The sequence below is a fragment of the Phoca vitulina genome, unplaced genomic scaffold, assembly GCF_004348235.1.
Source record: "Phoca vitulina isolate PV1807 unplaced genomic scaffold, GSC_HSeal_1.0 scaffold52, whole genome shotgun sequence".
NCBI classification, from domain to species: domain Eukaryota; kingdom Metazoa; phylum Chordata; class Mammalia; order Carnivora; family Phocidae; genus Phoca; species Phoca vitulina.
The window spans coordinates 4,952,499-4,958,498 of record NW_022589755.1 but is presented as its reverse complement, the minus strand read 5'-3'; the positions used below and the strand labels follow the sequence as shown (position 1 = coordinate 4,958,498).

The following is a 6,000-nucleotide window of genomic DNA, read 5'->3' as shown; positions in this document are numbered from 1 at the left end:
TCTTTCTTTCTTTCTTTCTTTCTTTCTTTCTTTCTTTCTTTCTTTCTTTTCTTCCTTCCTTCCTTCCTTCCTTCCTTCCTTCCTTCCTTCCTTCTTCCTTCCTCCTTCCTTCCTTCCCTCCCTCCCCCTTTCTTTCTCTTCCTTCCTTCCTTCCTAAAAGATTTTATTTATATATTTGACAGAGAGAGCACAAGCAGGGGGAGTGGCAGGCAGAGGGAGAGGGAGAAGCGGGCTCCCCGCTGATCAGGGAGTCTGACTTGGGGCTCGATCCCAGGACCCTGGGATCATGACCTGAGTAGAAGGCAGACACTTAACCAGCTGAGCCACCCAGGCGCCCGTATTTTTTTATTTTTCTGGAAAGAGTAATCACACTTATTGATTGAGGAAAAGGGTATTCTTTTTTTGCCCCCCACTTTAGATATCAATCACAATTAGTAGGTCCCCAGGTTACTCACAACTTCTCTCTGTCTTGGCTACAAGTCGGAGGTTCCCATGACCTCCTCCCCCTGGATTTGCTTACTTGCTACAACAGCTCAGAGAACTCTGAGTGCTCTTATCACTTAGGAGATTGTAAGAGTTGTAGCGGCTCTCTGTGGGAACCAGGGGCGGTGAAGTGTGTTTTTTTCTAGACGCTTCCTGACCTTCTCAGCTTCCTTATGTAAAGTCTTTGCTATTCCTGCTGATTTCTTAAAATTTGTCATTTTTTGTTCCCAGCCCAGACCACATCATTAAACCCCATGCCTGCTTTGCTTTAATTTCCTTGTATAATTGTTCATTCTGATCATTATTTTAGTCCATTTTAAATGAGACTGCTGGATTCATTCCCTTAAATCTTTCCTTTTCCTTATGATAATCAGTAACATTAAGTCCCAACTAATCATATTACCAGTCTTTTTTTTTTTTAAGATTTTATTCATTTATTTGAGAGAGGGAGAACATGAGTGGTGGGAGGGGCAGAGGGAGAGGGAGAAGCAGCCTCCCTGCTGAGTAGGGAGCCCAATGTGGGGCTCGATAGCAGGACCCCTGGATCATGGCCTGAGCCAAAGGCAGATGCTTAACTGACTGAGCCACCCAGGTGCCCCATATTACCAGTCTAATAGGAAGGAAATTTCTCTTCGATCAACAATCTCCATGATACAGCTCTTGCTTATATAGAGTTTGTTTCCCTTTTCCTAAAGTCAAGGTCAACTATATTTGAAGGAGTCTCCTTAATGTGTTCCATACATGAGGATCTTTCCTTGGTTCATTGTTTTAAATATTTTTGATTACCTTAAATTTGTTTTGTTTTGTTTTGTTTTGTTTTGATAGCCTGTTACACATGGGCCCCAACAGCTGTGAACAACAACAGCAGGAACAACAAAATTCTTTTTGGAGATGAGTTTGTATGAGGAGAAACAAAATTAATCAGAATAAACAAATATGTCTTGTGGTGAAAAGTGCCGGGAAGATCAGTGGGACTGCAGTGGAATAGTGGGCAAAGCCCTGGAGCTGCTTTAGCACCTGGGAGTCTAGCTGGGGCCTCTAATCTTAGGTCTTCGGGGAATGGGAGTACCTCTTTGGTAAGATGCCTTTGAGCAGCAGTATGAGGGATATGAGGCCTTGAGTGAATTGAGCTCCAAGTAGACAAAATGGTGAGTTAAAGGCCCAAGGCTGGGGCGCCTGGATTGCTTAGTTGGTTAAGCTTCTGCCTTTGGCTCAGGTCGTGATCCCGGGGTCCTGGGATCAAGGCCCACGTCAGGCTCCCTGCTCCCTTCTCCCTCTCCCACCCCCTTGCTTCTGTTCTCTCTTGCTCTCTCTCAAATAAATAAAATCTTAAAAAAAAAAAAGTCAAATGCCTAAAGCAGGAAGTGTTTGAGGAATGTCAGGGAAGCCTGTGTGAATACAGGGAACGGAGCCAGAGGGCGTGGCTGGTGATCATGTGGAGATAAGGGCAGTGGGGTAGTGGCTGGAGTTTGGAGTATACAGCTCGTGTAGGACCTTGGAAGGACATTTCAAGGGCTTGATATTTTTAAATAACAAGAAGAAAACAATAGGGAGTTTTCAGTAGAAGACAAATGTGAAATCATTTATACTTAAAACGATGGCTTTGACTCTTCATAGAAAGGAGATGGTAGCAGACCCTTCATAGAAAGGAGACGGTAGGTAGGGTTGAAGCCTAAAATCCAGCTGGGAACCTGTTGCTATAGTCTAAGACACCTGCGGAGAGAGGGTGAGGGTTGGTCAGCTTCTCAATGTGTTTATAAAGAGGGCAGAAATGAATTCCTACTGAAGTAGATGGAGGGTGTGAGAGAAAATACAAAAGCAGGATGATGGTTAAGTCTTTTTGGTGTGAGTCTGGGAGGAGGGAGTTGCCATTTCTGAGATGAAGATGACGTGTGGAGGTGTGGGTTGAGAAGTCAGGGGCTCTGTTTTGGGCATCGTACGTCATTAGACCGTGCTCATGCACATCCAGGTGCAGCATGCTGTGTTTGGATATACCTGAGGAGTCCCGGGAGAGTTTAGGACTAGAGATAGAAATATGGATTGAGTAGATCTCCTGTGATATGCGTACAGATTAAGAAGAGCCTTGGACAACTAGCTATCAGAATGATGGCTATTTGTGAAATGCAGGGTTTCCTAATATGGTACCCAGACCCCTTTTGAGAGTGTATTTTTGTTAGATTTGGGTGATGGCCTGGGCTAGTCTATATATAATGCCCTAAGCAGGCCCTCTTGAGCCTAGTTGGTGAACCACAATCTTCATATGTGCTGGAAGAAATTGAATTTAGTGAGAAGTAAAGCAATATATTCTAGGAGTAAGATTTTAGTACCAAATAGAGGATGAATTGGCATGTAATATATAGAGGTTCAGCTTTTGAATGAGGCATCTTTTTTTTTTTTTTTTTTTTTTTTGAGAGAGAGCACATGTGAGCCGGGGGAGGAGCAGAGGGAAAGAGAGAATCTTAAGCAGGCTTCATACTCATCACGGAGCCCAATCCAGGGCTTGATCTTACAACCCCGAAATCATGACCTGAGCTGAAATCAAGAGTTGGATGCCCAACTGACTGAGCCATCCAGGCACCTCTTGAATGAGGCATCTTGTGCTATAGTTCTGAACTGTGTGAAGTTAATTGTCAAAATGAACAGTAAACCGGGGCGCCTGGGTGGCTCAGTCGGTTGTCTGACTTTGGCTCAGGTCATGATCTCAGGGTCCTAGGATCAAGCCCCATGTTGGGCACTCAGTGTGGAGTTTGCTTGAAATTCTCCTTCTCCTTCTGCCCCTCCTGCTGGTGCTCTCTCACTCTCTCTAAAATAAATAAATCTTAAAAAAAAGGCAACCAAGTCTATGTTTATTCATTTTGAGTGATGTAACCTTGTTCATGCACCGACTATTCTTATTTGTATTTTCTTTGCTTATATTACTGTGTTTAACCTTTGTCCAAGTGATAACAAACATATTTACTTGGACTTTCTTTAAAATGAGGTCATAGTGTTATCAATAAAGAGCCAGCCTACACAAAGCCATTTGTGAAATAGTTTTATTATATACCAAGCTCATGGAAAGATTCATTCTTCTCTTTTTTCCTAGAGATCAAGAAAGATGATGGTCATCTACAGGGGCACTTGCAAAATCAAAGATGTCCAAAGAGAATGAAACAATGCCATGAACATAATGCATTCGGAAATGTCATTCATCAGAGTAAAAGTAATTTTCCCTTAAGGCAAAATCATGATATCTTTGACTTTAATGGGAAAACACTGAAATCAAATTTAAGTTTAGTCAACCAGAACAGAAGCTATGAAGTAAAGAACCTCATTGAGGTTAATGGGGATACGAAATCCTTATCCCATACAAAGCATGACCAGTATTGTATTGAAATTAAATTTCCTGAATGTGGGAATTCTATGAATACAAATTCCCAATTCATCAAGCATCAAAGAACTGAAAAGATAGAGAAGCCCCATGTGTGCAGTGAGTGTGGAAAAGGCTTCTTCAAGAAGTCTCGGCTCATGGGTCATCAGAGAGTTCACACAGGAGAGAAGCCTCATGGGTGCAGCGTGTGTGGGAAAGCCTTTTCCAGGAAGTCCAGACTCACTGAACATGAGAAAACTCACGTAGGAGAAAAGCGGTATGAGTGCTCTGAATGTGACAAAGCATTCCCCAAGAAATCACGGCTACTTACGCATCAGAAAACCCATACAGGAGAGAAACCCTACGTGTGCAGTGAGTGTGGAAAAGGCTTCATCAAGAAGTCCCGGCTCATTAACCATCAGAGAGTTCACACAGGAGAGAAGCCTCACGAATGCAGTCTGTGTGACAAAGCATTCTCCAGAAAGTCCAGGCTCGTTGAACACCAGAGAACTCATACGGGAGAAAAACCTTATGAATGCACTGAATGTGATAAAACGTTCCGCTGGAAGTCACAGCTCAATGCCCATCAGAAGACCCATACAGGAGAGAAATCGTATATATGCAGTGATTGTGGAAAAGGCTTCATTCAGAAGGGCAATCTCATTGTACATCAGCGAACGCATACTGGGGAGAAGCCTCACATATGCAGTGAATGTGGGAAAGGTTTCATTCAGAAGGGCAACCTCCTTATACATCAACGAACTCACACTGGAGAGAAACCCTATGTATGCACCGAATGTGGGAAAGGCTTTAGCCAGAAGACATGCCTCATATCACATCAGCGATTTCACACTGGAAAGACTCCCTTTGTGTGTACTGAGTGTGGAAAATCCTGTTCACACAAGTCTGGTCTCATTAACCACCAGAGAATTCACACGGGAGAGAAACCCTATACCTGCAGTGACTGTGGGAAGGCTTTTAGAGATAAGTCGTGCCTTAACCGACACCGGAGAACTCATACAGGAGAGAGGCCCTATGGATGTGCTGACTGTGGGAAGGCTTTCTCTCACCTGTCATGCCTTGTTTACCATAAGGGAATGTTGCATGCAAGAGAGAAAGGTGCACGTGCAGTCGCATTGGAGAATCCTTTCCCAGAGAGCTATAGCTCACCCCTTTCCAATGCTAGCATGCAGGAGAAAGACCCTGCTGACACGGTGTCCGTGCACATGCCTTCTGTGGCAGCTCAGACTTCCTCACACCTCCGTGGCCTCCTAGCAGACAGGAACATAGCCACCGTGGGACAGCCAGGTGCCGGATGCGCACCATCAGCAGATAACAGAATTTGCACAGAGAAGCCTTTTGAATGCAGTGAATGTGGTAGTGCCTTCACTGATCAGTTACGTCATATTTTATGTCACAGAAAGCACACAGGAATAAAGTGTGATACGATCAAGGTGGAAAACCCTTGACTAAAACCTTCCTGCTCATTATTGGGCTGATAAGTGTATACGGAGACAAATAGTATAATGACCAGGAATAGTATAAAGACAAATAGTATAAAGATCGGAAAATCCTTTGTGGAAAGATAGACCTTACCGGTGTTTCATAGGTCACATATCATCAGTGAGCTCATAGCTGGTAGAAATATAATGACCCTGGAAAAGTCCTTCCCCAGAAATAAGACTTCAGTAGGCATCAGAGATCTCACACCAGAGAAGAACAGTTGGAAGAGCTCTGAAGGCAGTGAATGTGGCACGGTCGTCAGTGGGCATTCTGCCTCATCAGTTGGCAGAGGAAATCATACAGAAGCAAAACTGACCTCACCAACTGTGGAACATCTTCGGCAAAGTACCAGAAAACACATAAAGCAAATAAGCCCTGTGAAAATGAGTGTTTTAGAGATTTCTGCCACAAGTTTGAAATCATTTTACTTCAGATAATGTACATAGTGTACATTTTAGAACAATATACCTCGAATCAAACTCCTCATTGATATGATGGTCACTCTTTAATTCAAAGGAGGTGGTATATATTGCACATCAATGGTTAGAGTTAGAACAGTGCACCCCCTCCCTTTTTTGGGGGTGTGTGAATCTCTCATTCCTGCCCATGATCATTATATGGTTAGCTCTTGTGTTTCTTTGGTTCTAAATTTATTCAGTTTATTT

At 43.4% G+C, this 6,000-nt stretch overlaps 1 protein-coding gene across 1 annotated transcript in view; it reads left to right on the top strand.

The window, feature by feature from the left end:
• Positions 1-6,000, top strand: part of LOC116622220 (zinc finger protein 615-like) — a 67,959-nt gene that overhangs the window by 8,267 nt on the left and 53,692 nt on the right.